Below are 21,132 nucleotides of genomic sequence, written 5' to 3' on the forward strand. Positions count from 1 at the left end.
TTCTGTTAAAATAGTTGGATTAGCTTCCATTAATATAAGACAGGGGCAGCTTTTCTTCGTCAGCTTTGACGGGGCATGTGGCAGACATTCCTCAGCATCTGAAGGTCCCCAGTCCCAAACCCAGCCTACACAGGTTTCTGAAAAGGCAAGAAGAATATTTTTCAGTTATCTACCTAGCTTCCTTTCCTGGCAATTCAAGCATTATTGTGGTTACAATAAATTATTTTACAAGTCAAATTGTACTTTGTTGTATTATTTAATGTATTTATTTATTCATACATACTCGTATATTAAATGCATGTAATATTAATGAGCAGATAAGTATAATATAGCAGAAAACTTCTTTCTACTGGTAACATACTTTTAATAATGAGCAAGTTAATTGAGTTTTCCAAAACAATTGCCAGAGCTGGAGCCCTTCTTCCTGCTGGCATTTATCATGCTAAAAGAATTAATTATGTGTAGTTTTGGAAGGCTTCGGTAAGTTGAATATCCTTACTGGTATCTACATTAAATTTTACAAACTCTACTTGTCATCTGAGAGTCTCTTGATTTAATCTGGTCTAAACTTGTTATCAGTGCATTTTATTCAGGATCTGTGCTGTGATTTAATCATATTCCTGTACTGAATGCATGAACTTAAAAATAGGTATCTGTCACATCACTGCGTAAAAAAGTGTATTTCATTTTGCCATAGTATTTACTGTGTTTATTGCTTTGCGGTAAAGTAGTAGACAAAAGTCTCTCATTGCTTTTGATATTAAAGTGAATTAAATATGTAACTTAAAAATATGCCAGGCTTTGTGAGCTATATACACTGAAGACTTTCAATTCATTCAGAAATGCATCGTGGCAGCATTTAGAATTTACCATTCTTTGATTTGTAAGTTATATATTTGTAAGAATCACAAATAATGCCTGAGCCTGCATTGTAACTAACTGGTTGCTTTCCTGTGTATTTGTAGTTCTCACTGAAGTTCTGGTTCCTGCAAATACCGTGCGCTCAATGTGCATGGTTTTAGGAATTAGGTCTGTGGACTAGTGAACAGGTGTAAGGTTTATTAAGGGAGAGAAGTTCAGTATTCCTAAATGATAATGGCATGTTTTGAAATCAAAATTGGCTCAACAGCTCTGTTTTAAATCCAACAGGGACCTTTGAGAGAGGTTTTTGCCTTGTTTCTTTTAACTTCTATACTAACACGCAGCAAATGTTTTCATTTATTTCCTGTGTTATCAGTCCTACTCTGCATATTTTAGTCTATTGCTTTTGACAGTGATGAAAGACAGGTATTTCCTGACCTTTTGTATTTTGGGTGCTACATAAGCTCAGCTGTTCATTTAGGGAATATTTTCTTTTCCTGTCTTGTTCCCGTTTCCTCATTTGGAAGGCAGCACTAGAAATTCCAGGTGCAGTGCAATCTTTTTGGAATTATAGTTTAAATTTTGTGCTTGTGTACATGAGACAGGAGCTTGTCCATGCAAAAGAAAGGTGGTCATTCTGCTGGGCTTGAAGATTTGTAGGTGTAGTGACTTCTGCCTTGACAAAAAGATATTGTGTCAGTGTTACGTTACTTTTTACTTGAAAATTGTCCTTAATTGTTGTTTGAGGAAGGCAGAAGTCAAGAACTATTGAATTAAGAGATGGGGATAATCCAATTAAATTGTGTAGTCTATATCTTTATGAATGTAGGATTGATCTGTACTCTAATTTAGGTGTTTTATCCAGTTTATTATTTGCCAGTTATTGTAGTTACTGCATCACCTAGAGATTTTCTCATCCAGACTTGAAATTGAGTGCCCTGGGGCAAGATTTTCTCAGTTAAGCATGGAAATGAACTGCCCTGGTTTTTGAGAGCATCTTGCATGTAGCAGTTTTGGGGCCTGGTGTTCTGGAAAGATCGATGGGTTTGTGCAAATCTACATCTGGGTTTGAAGCAAGATGAAACATATCCATGACACCACCCTCTGTGTACTGTGTTATGTTCTTTTGCAGTGATTGGTAGGTAATAGTCTGTACCGTATTTAGAAGCTGAAGTGAAGCCAACTGGCACTATTGCTACAGCCAGCTGATACTGTAGGATGAAGCTCTTCAACTTCTTTTAGCATTTAATTTCAGGGAGATTGTTATTATTTTTCTAAATCATAGTGTATGGTTTCTGACAGTGTTTAAAGATATCATGCTCTGCTGTTCATGGTCTAGAAGTGTCTGGGGACTTAAAACTCTACAGTATCTCTCTCAGAGATCAATTAAGTTTCTAATTAGAATTGTATCAACTTAGCATCTACTGAAATCTTGAAAAAGCTGATGTTTAATGAGACAATTCTAGAAGGTTTTTTAATCTTATCAGAAATTTGTGGTTGAGGATTTTTGGGTTTTTATATTTTTGAGAGGGGTTCTTTGTTGTTTGGAAAGTGGTGTTTGAGTAATGGAAAGCTCCAGTAGCTGAAATTTTAATAAAAAGGAACCAGACAAATTTATTTAAACAATTTTTTTTATTAAAATACCTTGTTCTCAGACAGCTAACAGAACTGTAGTTGCAACCCTCCCCCACACTTGCTGTCTTTGGAAGGACAACTTATTTTGATCAGACCTAAAATGTTGATGAAATTATATCTCCTTGTTTTGCCTGAAGCCAAGTGTCACAGCCTTTCATTGGTGTTTGGAAAGTAGTATATCACTAAATTTGAAAGGTACCAAAGTCCTGTGGTTGGCTTCAACATTAAAATATATAGACACTTCTGCTTTATGAGGCTGTAAACCAGATCATTCATCACTAGTGGGGATCTGGAGGTAGACGTGGGCTTTTAAAGAACAATATGTTATATTACAAATTCCTTTGGAGGGGGAGTGTTTGTTTTTAGTGGAAGCCTATTATGGTGGTATTGTGCATGTAATAAATCATGTGCTTTGCCTAGGTTGGTGTTTTGGTTTTGGTTTTGTTTTTTTTCTTACAGGTCTAAGACCATTCAAACATTCTGTCATAAGAATAACAAGTAGTATCTTCTCTGCAAACACAGAAGAGGGGGGAAATTATTTTTTTTAAAAAGGTGTAATATTCTCACGATCTATATAAATAAATGGTAGCGTGTCACACAATTCATGTGAACAGCAATGCAGCTGTATTGCTGTTGTCTGTCCAAATAACAAGAAATGAGAAGGAAAGAGGGAATGACAAGGGGGATATGTATTGGGGATTGGTATTGTGGTATGAATGAATTGATGCTGTGTTTTTATTGCGAGGGGGACTCATTACAGGAGGCTTCATCTGTTTGCTGCTCTGCGATATTTAGAGAGCATCTTTAGTGATCCTTTTTGCAAACTAGCTCATGCAGTAACTGGCAAAACAGAAGCAATTAGTGGTGTAATCTCAAAGGGAATCTCAAGCTTCACTTTAAGTGCAATGATTAAATCCACTAAAATGATAACCATTGCTGCCAAGAACTCCTGTAATTGGTCACTAATGTATTTTGTTGTAGCAGTCGATAACTACTGGATTTCGTGCATGTAATTAGTAACGCATACACGTTTGGTCAGTAAAATTGAAAATCCTAATAACCGAGGTTAGAGGGGGTGGGAAGGAACACAGAGCTGGAGAACTGAAATAGTGCTCTGTTGATAGTACCTAACTAGAACTGTATGCTTCAATAAAACAAGTGTCCTACTGTGCTGGAATACAAATGGGCTGTCTGTGGCAGGATATAGCAAAGACGTTTGGCAGAGAGGGATTTGAAAGCTTCTGGCATAATGTAATTGAATTGGCCATTTCTTTAAAGATACAGCAAATTGTTTTCTGCGGCATTCATCATCATAAGGAAGGTCAGACAGCTTGCCAAACATATGATATTCATAATAAAAAGTAAAACGGTGATGCTTACATTTAAACACAAATCATGTTATCATATTTGTAAAAGCTGTGGAAATGAATGGGAATATTTTTGGTGGTGCAGAGGCATTAGTAATCTAAGTAAGACTGTAATTCAAGAGGGGGAAGGCATATAGTCGGGGAAAAGACTCCCAAGGGAATTCGGCTAGCGAGCAACATATGATCCCCCTGACTTGAGAGGATAGTAGGTGTTTTGGCAGGAGTATTGCTGACTTTCTCTTCTGATCACTTAAGGGAAGATAAGCTTGTATGATGCTATTTTTTTCCCTTTTAAGAAAACAAAGGGAAAAATAACAAGGACTTAAGGAAGTCTTCAAAAAGACAAAATCTAAACTGAAGCGTCACTGGGTTTTGTTAGTCAGTTATGCTGTGACAGAACAAGATGATGCAACAACCTGTAGCATATCTGAAACGTTCTATGAAATGCTCAGTATTGGTACGCTGGGAAACCCCTCTCAAGTCACATCCAGAACACTGAACATAAATTGCACGATGACAGGGGCTTTGGGCCACACAACGATGCCTCTGCAAATGAGTAGCTGTTAGCTTTTAGGTTCTAACACATTCAGGAGACTGGCATTTTGATTTCTTGCACCACTGCACCACTGATAGGGTTGGAAATGGGAATCAAAATAATTAGATTGGATATATAGAACCCAGCAAACCAGCCAAGAGAGCGGCTGGGCTGGGGAGGGCCGCTCTGAATTCTAAAATGTGCCAGTCCTTTTTTTATGAGAGGGCGAGGCCAGAAGCAGTAAACTAGAGTGTAGATGCTCGCCATTTGTATTCAAAGCATGAAATAAAATAATTGAATATATGCTTCCTCCTATTAAAGTCTGCTAAAATCAGTAATAAAGTACATTAGCTTTATATTAAAAAGGGAGCACAAATTTTCAGGTAATATGTCTTAGTTACGGTATGCACAGTGTACAGATAGGCAGACTGGGAAGTGGTCTTTTACATCATTCGAGGCATTTGTCCGTGTTGATACAGGACTGTTCCCATCACTGTTTTTTGTTATTTTGCCCAGGAGTAGCTTTGCAGTATTCCCTATGGCAGTTTTTTCACAGGCCAACAGTTGTTCTCCTCCAAAAAGCCTTTCCTGCTAGTCACTCAATATTTTCCATTAAAAAAAAAAAATTTTTTTTTCCATTTACTCCTCCTTCAGTTTCCATATCTGATAGACAATGTCTTCCTTTTTCTGCTGTGCAGATTCCCCCTTTAGATATTTGTAAACTATTACCCCACTTTCTCTTTGCCCCACTGTGCAATTTTTCAGCTGTACAAATCTATCTCTCAGTCTTTACTCAAAAGTCAGTTCTTCAAGTTTTTGTTTTTTAGAGACTTCCCTTTCATTTAACCAGGAGGTTCAGGAGTCCAGGTCCTCCTAAATTTATAGAGGATATATATGTTTTTTCTGTTAGCATGATTTCTGATGCTTTTCTTTGTTAAATTCTACTATGTAGCTTGCCTGCCCGTAATGTCTCCTGCTTCACTTACAGCTCAGTGCACTTTTCCCCTTCTTTCCTTCCTTCCTTATCACTAATATTTTTTTTTTTGGTACCAAACTTGTTATATCTTGCATGTTGCCAAGTAATACCTCTTTGCTACTTTCCATTTGTATTTCTACATTTCCTTTTCATTGCATTAAATCCCAAGTCCTTCTTGTCTCTGAGACTTCTATCTAGTCAACGTTAAATGTCCAAAATAGCCTAAGTGGTTTGTGTGCACATCTGCAATGAGGAAAGCAGGGGATGCAGCATCTCCTGTGCTTTGAAGCCAGATGTACAGGGCTGGGTCTCTGCTAATACTGTATGATAATAACATGTGCTTAAGTATTTGCCTAGTTTTGCAGAAGCCTGTCCTGCATCCTGTCCCTAAAACACTGGCTGAATTTGTAAGCAAATCGAGCAGTTACTGGTTCCAGTTGTAGTCACTGGAAAAAGCTGTATCGAGCTGTTTCTGAACATCCTCGTTCTGAACTAAATACCAGCATTTCTCTCCCGTTTTCCTACTCCAGATCCCCAGGTGTTTTTAGATGTTAGTTTTCTTACTGTGTTCTTCAGTTCATTATTTCACATTACACTACTCAACTGTAAAGAGAGTGATAAGGAATAGCACAGTGATGTCTTTTTGTTTTGCTCTGTGCAAGCCCATAATATCTAAAGCTCCTTCAGAAGTTGCCATTTGTGTATCTTGAGGTGCTCTGTGGCCATAGTGTACAGCTTGCACATAAGTCTACCATTCAGTGATGCAATGTTCTGATGTAGGATTGCAAGACTAACAAATAAAAAGTGTATTTACTATCCATACAGAAGGTATGATATTTGTGTAGTATGGAGGGGCAGTACTCATACCTGAAGCTCAAAATGTTTGGACGTATTGGGGAGAGAGTTTGGGAGTTTTGGAAGAGCTCATCTTTCTGGTCGGAAACGGATAAAATCCAATCTGTTTTGTCAAATAGAGACTGAAATTGTGAGTTGGTCATCATCTGGTAATAAGGGTGTGAAGTTTTATGATATGAGAAGGCTCTTTTGTTTGGAAGTTATGGAAATAAAAAGATGCATTGGAAGTAAGCTAAAGGTAGAAGAATTCAAACAGGAAGCAGATTTTGTTATTCCCCCAATATTCATACCTATTTTAAAGCTGGAAAATTGTTAAAATTGAGATGAGGAATTGTCCATTAGCTGAAATGTTTACATCCTGTTCAGATGAGTTTCTAAAATACAGATTTCTTTCAAAGTTTCAAAGTTACGTGTAATGCAATAATTGCATGTTTGAGTTTCAAAACTTGTGTTATTGAGGAAACTCCGTTAGATAATGTACTGGTCTCTTTTTGTCTTCATGCTTATGAAGGTCTTCAGTTAAGGTTAGGGCTTTCATATGTGCAGATTATTTAGCTGAGGTGATGGTTGTATGTTCTGGAGAACAGTTGCAACACAGTAGTTACTGTGCAAGAAACTGAAGAAATAGTTCAGTAATTTGTCCTCCTCCAAAAGTTACACTTATGATGCCTTCTGCCCAGTGCTGCTGTTATGGGAGATAAAACATACAGCCCGCGTAGGAGCCCAGTAAGGATTGACCGATGTTCAAAGTTTACATAAATGCTTGGCACTGATGTTTTATATAGAGAATTTGGAAAAAAATGTTATTTTGGGTTTTAGTAATTTTTTCCTTGACCTTTATCTGCAGTGAAATTGGCTGGCAGTATCACAGCCAGTCTAAATGCATCATTTTATTTATGGCAATAGTCCTACAGAAGAACAAATGGAGTCTGGGAGAAAAGGAGAAATGAAAGAATCTTAGCTTTTTTAGATTAATAACTTGCTGAATGTAAATGAATGCAAATACCACTGACTTGAACAAAGAGATCAAATTAAATACCTTGCGCAGGTTCCATAATGTCTAAGAGGACTGCAACACTTGATCCCCCATGTTTTGACTACTGCCATTCAGTCAACAGTGTAGCAGTGTATTTTACAGAGGCTGTAAAAACAAGGCCGTGCGTTACACAGGTAGTATTTTCTTTACCTGTTAAGAGTGTTAAATGCTATTAAATGTTTCCCATTCCAATGCATAAATAACCTCCTGTGATGTGAATTTGAGGTAATGGAAGCACCTTACATATTTCAGCACCACAGTATAGCATTTTTATTGTTTAGGAGACCTGCAGGTGGCTTTAATCTTCCATTTTAAGTTACGAAAATCATATGATACAAACAGCAGGATGTGCCACATAGCTAACTTGATTGTGCTGTAACTCAGAACAAACAGGGCTGTTTCTTCTTGTCAGGAAGACTTTTCTATGCTTGTTGTCTTATCCTTGGTTGTTGGAACCATGTTTATGTCCTCCTTCTACAATAATCTTCTGAACTAATTATGCTCGGTGAATATCTTGCCCCTTGCAATTTATCACTCGCTACCAATACACATTATATGGGATGACTTCTTTTGCTGTACAACTAATGAACTCAGCTCTTCATTTCTGTGTTGACTTTGCTTTTGAAGGCCATCTGAAAATAGGTAAAAGAATACTCAAATTCTTTTGCTTTTTCTGATCTCTTAGGGCAACGCTTAGAAACATGGTGAGTGGTCTCCGTGTGAGATACTGTAGAGTCAAGGAAAATTTTAGATTCTTTCTAAACTGGTGGAGAAGTTTCATTTACACACAGACTTCATTGTAAACAGATGCATATAGTTAGTTATTTAAAATAATAAAAATCATGGCTGTATAGGACTCAATTTTACCAAAGGATGTGGAAAATGTTTTTCTATTTTTGAAACAAAACCCATTATTTTTATGTGATCTTAGGGGAATGTTTTTTTGAAACCTGCTTAGTTACTGTAGCAAGTTTTTTAGACTTTCAAAGCATTAGTTCTTAAATTAATAATACCCTTCTGCTACCCATGTATCGTTTCGAAAAATTAGGCTTGTTTAGGAAATGATAAGTGACAGCACTGATATCTTAGCTCCCTACCTTGGGAAGTGCTTCCCTTATTTTCCTTTTCCGTGCCCCTCTCCAGGAACAAAAGGAGTACAAAAATGCAGATGTTGAAAGGCACGGAAATGTGTTTAAAGTATTTTCCTTCTGTCTTGGAACAATGGTTGCTGACAGCATAAGGCTTGCTTGCTTGTTAAAATTAGATTTGAATCATCAGTGTAATAGAAGTAGGAAATTGTAGGATGGAAGGGTGCCAGGAAGCCTATCTATATCTGTCCTTTCAGTACGTGTAAGGTAGGCCCTGAATGACTTTAGCTGGCTCCTCAGTTGAGCAAGCTTGCCCTATATGACAAGTACCTGTTTAAGCATCCTTAAAACAAAATACTTTGTTCCTGGGCAAAAGCCATTTAGGTGGGATACCAAGAACAGACACAAGCACAACAATGCAAGGTGGCTGTTAAAACTTCAGCTTCCGAAGCGTGTGTTTCTTTTTGGTTCCTTACATCACATTTCATTGGGCCCAAGCTCATTACCTCTCACCATTTTCCTGGACTAGGATAAAAAAAAAATCTGTGTTTTGGGGCTTGGTTTACTGGATTCTATGGTTGTAAAAACACTGCGAAGTTTTCATGAGCTAGCTGTGAGTAAATCAGAGGACGATGCCTGCGCTGAAGCTGCGTCAGAGTCAGCATCACTCTGGCTTATTCTGTTTCTCCTCAGCTGTTTTAAGGCAGTCCAGTACCCAGTTGCTTCCTTGCTGTGGTTATTATCCATTGGCTTTGCAGTAACCCAGTCTATGGGAGACAGTGACCTCTCTATGCACCTTAAAACCATTCACAGAAATGGCTGTAATTCTGCTGATGCAGAGTGCAGCTGCCCATTTAAATCTCTTTTTCTTATAGAGGGGCTGGTTATGTCTCTGCTGTATACTGGCTTCTATTTCATTTCTGGTGCGGTTTTTACGCTATTTCCATAAGCAGCTTGGTTCCTGATTACTTCAGGGAGTGTTTTGCATGATAGAATGGTAATTGATACCAGCTGAAGTGCTAAAGCTACCAGTCCCCTAATTTAAATTACTGCCAGTTGGAGATGGGAGAGCCGAAAGCAGGATTGTGCATGGGAGAGGGTTCTGCTTTTGGAAATTATTTTGTTTGCTCTCATAACGGAGTAGGAATTTTCTGACCTTCAAGTCATGCAGTTATTCTTGTCCTGGGTGGCAAAGTGGAATCAAAGTGGTTGTGAAGGGACGATCAAGGAGGAATTTTAGTTTAAGTGTTTAATGATTTTTAGTGCATTACTGTTCTCTTCATCAGTGCTATGAATGCAATCAGACATATTTTAAAATAAATCTACATAAATAACTGGCTTATAATAATGCAGCATTGGTTTATATCTTTTTATATCATTTGTTTACATCTACTCCATTTAACACTCTAGTATGTATGTATGTACCCATCTATCTGTATATATCTGGAGTTTATATATATAATGTTTATTTATTTTATGGAGACATAAGCAGTTCTGCAGCTGGACTGTATTGTTTATAGGTATTATTTAATTGTTGGCAAATATTTGGAAGGCACAGGACCACCATAGTTTCATGAGACTGGTATAGCAAACTTGATTGTACCCAAGAGAAAATTTAAAGTGTTGCCTGAGCATGCGAGGCCACCTTGAGTTTACCTGCTTGTGTGTTGAGCTTATAGACTGCAATCCATACTCCTGCATGTGTACCAACTGGAAGAACAGTGGGTTATGTGGAAGATTCTGCTGGAAGTTACTGATGTACTTGTGTTTGAAAAAATGGATGGGGATTGACCTAGGTTTTTTTCCTCAGAGTCCTTACAGAATGATGTGCTGTCAGATAGGTTCAGGTCGCCCAGATGACAGTGGTTTGCACAGCTGCACTGGTAGCTTGTTCTGCCCTCTAAGATGTTTCCAGAAATGTAACTCAAGTTTTCTTTTCTGTACAGTGAGTCCATTAGTTATTGTTGTATCTTTGCTGATGAACTTCCTTGCTTGTCCTCTTTGTGGTATCCTGTGTCATATTTGTAGGCAGTTGTTTGCCACATTTCTCAAGACAAGGTCAAGAGCCATTCCCTTAAATAGCCCAGATACTTGTGTTGGGTAGAGCCTTTTTGTAAGCGTTTTTCCTATTTGTCTTGCAGGTGTTTATAAAAGTATGTAACTCCGACCTAGAATATTAAGGTTTTTATGGCCTTACTACTTACATTCTAGTTCAGCTCGGTGCATTGTGATATTGCATACACTCTTAATCATACTGTTAGCCAGTATCATCTTTAAACATATTCCATGTCCCCTGGGTGTCTACCTACCATCTGTTACTTTATCCCATTAGATTTCCACCAGATTTCCCATTTTCTCTCCAGCATACTGTGCTGAAAAACCCCTCCTTATAGTTTCCCTTATTGATCTCCCAGTTTAGTCTTAATTACACAGCTAATCAGATTGTGGTGACTTTTTCTATTTCTCACCTCCCTGTGCTTTCCAATTTGACCAAAAGCATATACCAGCAGCTGATTCTTTTCATTTCTGCACATGGGTACTTATGCGCGTGCAGGGTGAGTATACAAGATTCTTCTAAACACTGTTTTCTGTTGCATTCACTTTGCATGGTGGGTATAAAGACTTACGTGGGGCCCAATTCTTCCCAACTTCAGCAGCCTTGGCCTCTGCTTCCTCCTGTGGGCCGAGGGAATCCACGTCTTTGCAGTTGACCTGAGCCGTTCCAAATGCAGCAGCTCCAGAAAGGCCTGTCCTGCCTTCCCTCCCCTTCCCCTTGACCTGTGCTCCTGCTCCCTGGGCGCTGTTGGCCCTGTCGTCATGCCGCTGCGCAGTGCTGAAAAATGGTTTTATTTGCGAGGTGAGCTTCCAGTCAGATCAACAGTCTGATCCAGCCCCTGTCCCCGACACATGGGAACGGCAGGGTCTTAAATAAGCTTAGGCTGGCTATTAATACACAACGCTGAGTCACTGCTGAAATGCTTTACTCTGCTGTGCACCTTTTTAAAGCAAACCATTGCCAGATCCGGTCTGCCTAGAACAGGCTATAAATCGCCGTCCTGGGCCACTGAATGACGAGCGGCTCAGCCGTTTGTGCGGAGAGGCGAGATAGGCATGCACGGAGTGTTAACCTCAGTGGGTGTCTGCAGCCACCGTGCCTCTGCTTGAGATCACCGCCCAAATAAAAGCCTGGGGAAATGCTCTCCAGGCAGAGAAAGAAATTCAGTATTCTGGGAAGATGTGTAAGAATTATTTACAAACACTGGTGGTCTTATCAGCGGATGACTGATGTCAATAAACTCTCTCATGGTGTTGTTGTTGTTGTTATAGAAATACCTCAGCAGGCTGGAGCTTGGACCTGGTGACAGTTCCAAACAACTGAGAGAGCATCTTTACTGTTAATTGACATTAACTGACATTCCTGCATTGGAGACCATTGTTTTATAGGGCAGGATGGGGTGCATTCATTCATTCACTGCTCATTTTTTGTATTGCTGGACAAAAGCTTGCCTGATAAAACTGCATGTTTTCATGGCTAATGAGCTCAGCCAGTCCTTGGTTTCTGTCCATGTACTACAGGAGTTAAACCGTATGGAATGTTACTGTGGAATATTTAGGTTCATTTATAAATACAAAGATTCATGTGTACAAATTGGCTTCAGTCTTAATTGATTTAGAATCCTTGATTAGACAACACAGCTGAGCCAATGTAACTCTTGCTGCCGCTGAGAGAGGTGGCTCGGGCCTCGCTTTTGTCTTCCCTCCTTTCTGGCCATATGGTGCTTGTCTGACTCGCCGCTCCACCACCAAACTCCTTCCTTCCTGGAAGAGATCAAGCCATTTTATCTGGTTTGATGGTATGAAACGGGTGTGAGGAACTGTGCGTTTCCCTTTTGGGAACTGCATTGCAGCACGAGGGTTGCAGGTCTAGTGAGAAAATCTCCAGTGCCAAGAGGTACGAGCTCGATCAGCATGGGTTCATTTCTACTTACTGTTTTGATCAAGAAGAGGAGTATTCTGGTTTTACATATATCTTCTGTGATGTGTTTTTAGAAATTGCCACCTGCACATGATATAATAGTCCCGTGGAAAAAAAAAAAAGAGAAAAAAAAAAGAAAAAAAAGAAAAGAATGGCATTTCTAGCACAGATGGCATGATTGATAGAGCTGTGGTTTTACATACTTTGAATTTTAGTGGAGTGAGGAGACTTTCTACTCTTAAACTTACACTATCCTGCATTCCAAAATAAAAGATATTAAAAAATGCCTTGGTGCATGTATACTTGGCAGAAAAACAAGACTGACTTTACCCAGTAAAAATCAATGGTTGCACAACAACAGTGTTCTTCACCAGCTAATCATGTAGAACGTGGTGGCTATGTTTCAGTAGTTTTGGTGACTGATGAGGACATCACATGTTTGAAGTATGGGTGCTCTAGTTGTGTTTATTCGGACTTTCTGTCTTACTGAGGTTCTGCAAAGCTAGCGAGAGTCACCTCTGGTGGGTACTGCCATCCTTTACAATAGCCCCATTGCAAAGCATGGTGTAAAGTAATGTGGTAACTTTGGGAAAGAGTTACAGTTCGCAGCATTAGGTACCGTGGGTTGGGTACCACCTTGACTTAACAACCGCCTTAGCAAGCATGTGCGAAAGTGCAAAATGCAAAGGTCACAGGGGAACTTAATGCTTGCACTCAAGAGCTGGAGCAGTCTCTAGGGCGAGAAATGTCCTCGTTCGCGTTGCCTGAATTCAGCTGCTGCCATTCTCCCAGTGCGGGAGCAGCAGTGGGTGGTGGTAGGACCTGCCTGTAGGACGGGGAGGTGGTAGGGAGAGGGCAGAGCAAGGTTGTGCCTCTGGCTGGAGGAAGCAAGTGAGAGGAGATGCCTTAGGTTTTGACAGCTCGGGTGTGCTTTTCTCATATTGAGGGTCTCCACAGTCTTAATAGCATTTTTGCTTATGTGTCATCTCCTTGGCTGTTGTACTGTTTTCTGTAGAGAAAGGAAACCTGCTAGGTGTAGTGCTTAAAAACACACAGTATTGACAGCAGTCCTAGGTTTGGGATTTCTGGCCAGTGGCCCTACGTGACAAAATCCCTTAAAGCTGACCTAAACGAGTACCTTGGGTAGTAGGATTGTACCGCTGTCTCTTGTGGACCAGCCGCCGAAAGAGATGTCCGAGTTGGATGTAATGAATTAAATGGGCCTTTGCCCCAGCAGAGAGCCAAGCCAGGCAGATCTGCCAGACGTCTGTGGGTCGGACTGAGCCTGAGGCATGTGGACTTCGTGGCTTCAGGAATCACCTTCTGTGTGCGCAGCCTCCAGGTAGAGAAGGAGCCCTGCGCAGCGCGCTCACGCCAGCCAAGCAGAAGCCGTCAGAAGTGGCCAAACTGGGGGGGGCAGGCATGTGTCCCCCACCAGTTGGGCTTCCTTCAGGCCTGGCTGGGTGAGCCAGCAGAGCTGCTTGCCGGCTGGGGGCTGGCTGGAGCCCGACTTCGTGTTGGAACAAACAGCCAGGGCTGGGCAGGCAGCACGCATGGGGTAGTGGGGGACTTTAGCAGCTGGTTTTTAGTAGTGTCTGCTGACGAAACCGAAGTGGGAATTTTTTTCCCCAGCAGCTTTGAGCATAGCTAAGTCTGAACACATTTTGCATGGGACTGGAAAGGCATCTCCCTGCACTCAGGGCTTCTCGCTGCCAAATTTCAAAACACTGCTGCAAAAGAGGGAGGTTTACGAAAATTACGAGAGAGAGGATTATAATAGAAAACAGAAGTAAATATAAGTATAGGTGTCATGGCTTCTTGCTTTACACGTGGGGACAGACCTTTATATTCTGAAGTGATTAGCAATTTTGAATATCCATATTTGTACACTGTACAGAGCTGGGTCGCTTAGTGGTTTTGACAGTCTGGTCCCCTAACAAATTATTTGAGCGAGCTTCCTTACAGCCATGTTGCTTACGAAAATTACGTCATGTATGTGTGTGCATACAGGTGCACATATGGGGGTGGGTGTGTGTCTGCCGACTGCACGTTAAAATCACTTTATTCCCCTACTGACCCCAGGGCTTGGAGGCATTTTTCACACCGCGCACAAGGCACTACCCTAGACCCGCAGGTTCTGCAAAAGCAAAGTCTTTTCTAACAGTGGCGGTTCATTTTTAGAAACGCAGAACGGCGGGGAAACAGCCTTATTTTGCAGGTCCGTAAGGTTTTGCAGGGACGAACCGTGGGATCGGCAGCTGGGCTAGGGCAGGCGCTCGCCATGCATATTGATGTGTTTGCATCCAGGCCTCCCCATCCCTCCCCTCCCCCGGCCCCATCTGCGCCCTGACTCATACCAGGCAAGTACAGAAATGGCTGTGGTTGTACCTGTTTGTGGGTGATGGGTTGTTTTTCCCCTCCGATTGCTGCAGGCACGGAAGAGAACAGCAGCTTATCAAGCACTTCAATCTGGTTTGCCGAGTGTAACAGCTTATGAGAAAATGGCTGCCTTGTTTTCCAGAGCTGTCCCAGGGATGACCACGCAAGAGAAAATGAGGATCTGAGCATGAGAAATCTCTCAGCGGTTTCCCAGGCCATTTAGCATTTATAAATACACCATGAAGGATCCTTTTTCTTTCCAGGTAGTTGCCTGACTTTAGTCCTTGCAGATTTGCCATCCAGCACTGTCGTTCTGGCTGGGCTGCTTCAAGGGTGGCTCCTTCTGAGGAGGGGTGGGAAGGAACCATTCCAAACCCTCACCAGTGCTCCTTGGGAACCCTTCCGAGATAGGGGTGTGCGCGTGTGCCTGTCTCTCTATGCATATATACGCGTGTATGTACAAGGTGAGATTTTAGGCTTGAAATTTGTCTTCTAAGGTGCTGGTACTGTGATCACAAGCTTTTTAGTGATTATACTAATGAAGTGTTGTTTTCTAAAGTATTTAGTGCTTCTAAAAATGACTTCATTAATTTTCTCACCTTTTGAGTGACACAGCATTGTGTTATAAGCAGACGTTATGTGATGTGAAATACAAATGCATATAACCGTTACATTGAAGTATCTCTAGGCCAAGAAGGTTTTAATATTAATGCAGAAATGATCTGCACAAAACAATTCCCTCTGAATAATCCAGTACAAAATTCTCTGCTGTTCAAGTGCATTATCCCATTATTAAGCGGGATAATAAAACCAATTTTTAGCAAATTGTACTAGCCTTTTGCAGCAGTTTGTTTCCTTCCATTCTTCAAATGATCTCAATGCTTTAATGAATTAATTCTCTCAGTATCCTGTTGAAAAAGGCAGAAATTGTATAAGGAATTTTAAACCCTAGGAGAATAAGGAAGTAACTTATTTGGAATATCATGGGAAGTCTTAAAAAGAGTGATGCGCTCCTTTGGCATTTGGACCTTTAACGTAAACGACTGTCTCGTAAACTCTGGTAGATTTAGCTGTGGTGGTTTAAGATGTGAAATTGCCTGTTGTACTCTTCTGCTGGGCTTAATCTTTCATCAACTGCTCAAGCAAATGCAAGCTCGCCCGTGAGCTCCTGTGGAAGCACTATGGCCCTGGGCTCATGTAACCTCTTCTGCCTGTGAGTTGTGCAGGGGGGCTCTCTGGTCTGAAACTACCAAAGCTCTTAACAGCCAGGCTCATAATCATCTGCATCTGTTTATAGTAATAAGAGAGAGGAAAAAAGAAAAGAGTAGGGAAAAAGAAAAAACAAAACAAACAAAAAAAGCCAAACAGAGCCAGGCATGTTGCCGTTATTGGTGGGCTTCCCTACCAGCTTCCAAGCGGTGTTTCAAAAGTGTTGTTTTCAGGTAACTACTAGCAATATCAATATTGTGGCCCTGATGTACATTGTTTTTTGAGGGCTCATTTCTTGCTTTGAATAGGCTTTTCCTCTTCTTCCCTGTCATGTCTGTCTTTAACACAATAGTGCAGTAAGCCTTTTTGCAGGACGAATGTTGCTTTTTGAGCATAATCACAACCTATGCAGTCCAAATCAATTGAAGGCAAAAGGTAGCGTACTCACTTCATTTTGTAATGAAGAGCTGGAGAGAGAGAGAGATGGTTTGGCTCCCTTTTTCTCAGTTAAGCATAACACTGTGAAACCTATGCTAGAACACCTCCGATTCTGTGGATGCACGCTACACAGCAGTCGGAAACACAAGTGCCCATGTAGCTGATTCCCTCTTCCAGAGGCTGGCTGTGCTGCTTCAGTGTCACTGCAAGCCCAGGGAAAATGCTTCAGAGAGACCACTGCAGCTGTACCAATATCAAACAGAAGATGTGTTCTTGTGAATCAAACCCTCAGTGTGTTTCCTTTGTGTTTTCTAGAGCTGTCCAGATAACCTTTTCTTTTATTGGGGGAAAAAAAAGGCTTTTCCAAGGAACTACACATTGAAATTGTGTGTGTATCAAAGGAATAGGAGGGATAGTATTTGTAGGAGGTATTACAGTTTTCTTCAGATCTATTCTTCTGCCACTGTCATTTCTTCTTTAACAACTGGAGCAGAGGAGTCTGAAAATGGAACTGGAAAGAAAACTGCAGGTTTTGTTTTGAAAAGCCCTTTGGAAAGAATACCTGTTTCATACTGCTGTGCCAGCATGGATGCTGGCAGAGCTGCTCCTTCCCTCTGAGCAAGGCTCCACTGCAGTGCTTTTTGGAGCCGGCTTGTTACCCGACTGCCTGCTTTCATTATGTCCCTTGTTTTGGATGGGTCCCACAAGGTCCGTGACGACATGAATTCGGGCAGAGTGTGACAGTCTGATCAGGTGACTCTAAGAGGTAGCCACTTTAAAACAAAGAAGAACAAATTATTGCACTGAAAATGCTGAGCAATGTTTGTTTTATTGGCTGTAAGAGCACTGCACAGTGCGGGGTTTTGTACAGAAGTCCAAGTTAGCATGGTTAGCAAAACAGTGCAGCTTCTTTAGGGCGATGCTTTACCTGGGCCAGTTAAACTTTACTACAGGAAAAATTAAATAACGTGGAACGTAGCGTGTCTTGCAGTACTCAAGCTAATATGAGTATCTCCTTTGCAGCGTGTCCTGGAGACAAATGCGTTGTTTTGTTATACTTTTCATCTGCCAGAATACATCATCCATCCTGTATCTCTGATTTTGTTCTTAAATTATAACTTCTAGAGACAAGGATTATCTTGTCTCTTTTTTTCATCTGGATTTTTCTAGATTTTAATATCATTTTGCGTGTAAGACTCATAATTGGGATTCCTAGGCAGCAGCTTAATACAAATAACAATATATTGATCAAGGCTTCCTGTCTCCTGTTATATCTTGAAAGCAGCTGGCTGGATCGGATGCTTCTGAGCTTCTTTATACAGATATTCACTGGCTTGTAATTCTGAAGAGAAGAATAAATAACTCAGATGAGGCTAGGAGGTTTTGTTTATCTTTTTAAAAAATGTTGAAAAAAAGTGGTTTGAGCATTAGGCCCATCTAATGCAGTTACAAATATTTTAAAAATAGAAAACTTACGAGATAACATTATCGATGTTTTATCTTGCCAAATAAATATTTCAATGGACTAATAATGTGGATCTGCTTTGGAGAGATCTCTGCTGGTGTTTTTGTTACACAATGTGTATGCTAGGCTGCTGTTGTTAGGCCCTGAACCTGACCTACTGTAAAATGTTTACAATTTTGCATTCTCTGTGTTCTAAAAATGGAGCAGCTTTCAAAGTCTTCTATTCTCATATAACTTCTCCCTTTCCACACAATCAAACCTAGAAATCAGCTGCTTGCTTTGCTGGGCTGACATGCACGCTGCTTTATTTTTCAATTTCATCAGTAATAGGCTTCTCCCAGATTGTAACGGTGCTCCATTGACATAATGTTGTTACTCCTTATTTACACCAAAAATCTAGTGAAGTCTCGCCACAGATTCTGCAGTCTTTGCAGTGGGTTTATGGAAATGAATAAAATTATTCCGATTAATAGCTTTAATTTCTCAGCATCTTATTCTAGAGTTTCTTGAAATAGAATATACATTTACAGTACTACTTTAGGATGGATTGAGTCTCCCTGTCAGATACATACCCCCTCTGGCTTCTGGGTTAGCTGGGCTTTGAAGTGATAGTATGATGCGTACGTTCTGGCTTCCGTAGAGGGGAGAAAGAGAAAAACAAAACTCTTCTCGGGACTTTTAAACCCTCTTCAAAAGTACAGTATTACTGTATCTTCAGTAATACTGAAAGTCAGGATGCCTTTGCGTGCCCACCTGAATGCAAAGCAAATACATTTAAATTACAAGGATATGTTGAAAAACGTGCTTGTGAGCACAATGCTGAAGCCCCTCGTAGGGAGGGAAATTTCTCTGTCTTCTCTCCTGCATTTGGCATCGCTTCTGGAGTGTTTAAATGAGGCAGTCGAAAGTGTGCTTGGAGGACCAAAAGTCAAAAAGATGTTGACAGCTCCAACGCACAACAAAACTTGTCTTAAATAATATTCTCACACATACGGATTTTCTCACTAACATTACCAAGTAAATTCCGTAGCGCATCTCGTGTGCACAGGGCTACATGAGGCTTACGCAGTCTGCAAATGGATTTTCTTTTATTTCAAATAGCGGTTCTAGATTGAGAACCTTGGAGACAGAGCTTGCTTTCAAGTTTGAACTCTACTCTCTTTAAATGGATGGCAAAAAGCCCCAATAAAATTATAAAGCATGTGTGTGGTTTGTTTCGTTTCATTTTGTTTTCCTCTCTTTTTTGGTTATGGGCTTTCGGTTGCTCTTCCTTTTGTATGCCTGTGTGTTGCATTCTTCAGTCCAGCTTTTGAGAGTGACAGCACATCCCCAGTGTTTTGTTGCTGCCTTGTTTTGCAGTTCGGTTCCCTGTCCCCTGAAAGCATGGCTGCCCTTTCTGCCTTGGTCTACACCACGGCGTTCTGCTGACGAGGAGTGAACAGGAAAAGGGGGAAAGGGTCCTCCTCAGGGCCAGAAAAAATGCCGGCAGAGGCCCCATCTGCCAAACTGTGGGTGCTTCTGTCGCTGTACCTAGTGTTGCTTGGGAAGATGGTGGGACCTTGATGGCAAAGAAACACTTTCTACTCGTGTACATGGCATCTCCGTTAGGCCAGAAGAGGCTTTCTAATGGAGGCAGGTCCTCGGATCTGCAATTCAGACCTACATTAGAAAGTCTGGCCCCCAGAGTTTAAGCTCAAGTGGGTATGTTATTCCTCTGTGCCTGTCCGTTTTGCCAGTGAAGTACCATCTGGCTTTCATTGTTTGCTTTGGTGGAAGCTACTTTGCACTGCTGGTATCAGTCCAAGGCTAAAGGTTATTAATAACTTTGGCCCCAGCAGCATACCTGCGTTAGCATTGTACTATTAGCAGCAGGTAGCTGAAGGCTTTTTGATTTGTATGGTTGTGGTGTCAGACAGGATTAGGCTTTATTATATTGTTTGTGTACAAGTACAAAAAGTTTTATTTCAAAAGGCGGCATAAATCTAAGTAAAAAGAGGCTACTCAGGGTACTTTATGGATGCATACACTTGGGAGAGGTTGGTTTGTTTGTCGGTACTTCTGTTAGCTCTGGCCCTATGAGAAAATAAAACTGAATTGTATTTTTTTGTGGAGCGTAGAGTTTTTAACTAAGGACACATGAGCAAGTTACTGTGGGCTAACAAGTTATTTCATGTTGAGGAAAGAGTGCTAAGTTAATTTGCGCTACTCTTTATGTACCGTGAGCTTAGCATATCTGCACAGATAGATGCACCTCTATTCCTATGCGTAGTAAGTTATAGGATGTCTACAGAACCTCAGTTACCTAAGCCTTAAAATGCAGTTCTGCCTTGGGATCCAATTTAGGGAGTCATACTGCAGTCAGTGATAATCACAACTGTACCCGTGCACAAAAGGTAAAGCATATAGAATTTCCCAGTTGTGACAGGGAGCAGAATAAAATAATTTATCATGGATGTTCTAAGGAAAGGTATCTACCTGACTTTCTGATAGAGTCAGCCGTTAAAAAGTTGGTTTTATCAGTAAATTGGACAAATTTGATCTGAGGGTAGTGGAACACAGGAAGCGTGGAGCACAATTATGTTTTCACTAGAATTAGTTTTCACATTAAGATTGACAGACCTGGATTTGGACCTCAACTTCACCAGTGAAAATCTCAAATAGCTTGATCTGTAATTTGTTTGATTCTCTCCAGACATACTTTGCTGGAACTGAGTGCAGCCTTCAGCCAACCTACCCCAGGCTAAATTGTTCACCTGTTTATTCACCTATGCACGCGTTCATTTACTCACTCACTGACACAATTTCCTATGATGCCAAAAGACAGGGACACTTTTTATAAAAACCTGGAAATCTTGAAATTCGTAACTTTTGACAGCCATAACAAATAAGCAGCCATATCCATTACCAGTCCCCAGAGTTATTTAGTATCCTTTCTTTATGTAATTTCTTACAGTAACTTTTTTTAAAAAAAATCAATCTTGTTTTCGCTTTTTATTTATTATGCATAGCATTAGTAAGTGTTCACTACTTGGCTTTTATTTTCATTGGTGTCTTGGATGTTTTAACACAGTAACTGTGCTTGGTTTGTTTCCTTGCTGTAGATGTTTTTGTGGTTTTTTTTTTTTCACTGTGTGTTTTCCAGTTTTATCATCTGGAAATATTATTAAAGATATTATATACCTTTTCTTCGTCCAAAGACATGGTGCATCTGTTGACCTTCAGGGCATATTGCTGGGGCCATCTGGTTTTCAAGGGAAGTGGGGGTTGGTGAGGAATGGGGAAGGATTTAAGGCAGAAGGAGATATTAGGTTA

At 40.6% G+C, this 21,132-nt stretch overlaps 1 protein-coding gene across 3 annotated transcripts in view; it reads left to right on the plus strand.

The window, feature by feature from the left end:
• TBL1X (transducin beta like 1 X-linked) overlaps positions 1-21,132 on the plus strand; it is a 204,579-nt gene that overhangs the window by 58,895 nt on the left and 124,552 nt on the right. The gene's annotated exons all lie outside the window — the stretch shown is intronic.

Source organism: Accipiter gentilis, chromosome 31 (assembly GCF_929443795.1).
Source record: "Accipiter gentilis chromosome 31, bAccGen1.1, whole genome shotgun sequence".
Classification (NCBI taxonomy): domain Eukaryota; kingdom Metazoa; phylum Chordata; class Aves; order Accipitriformes; family Accipitridae; genus Astur; species Astur gentilis.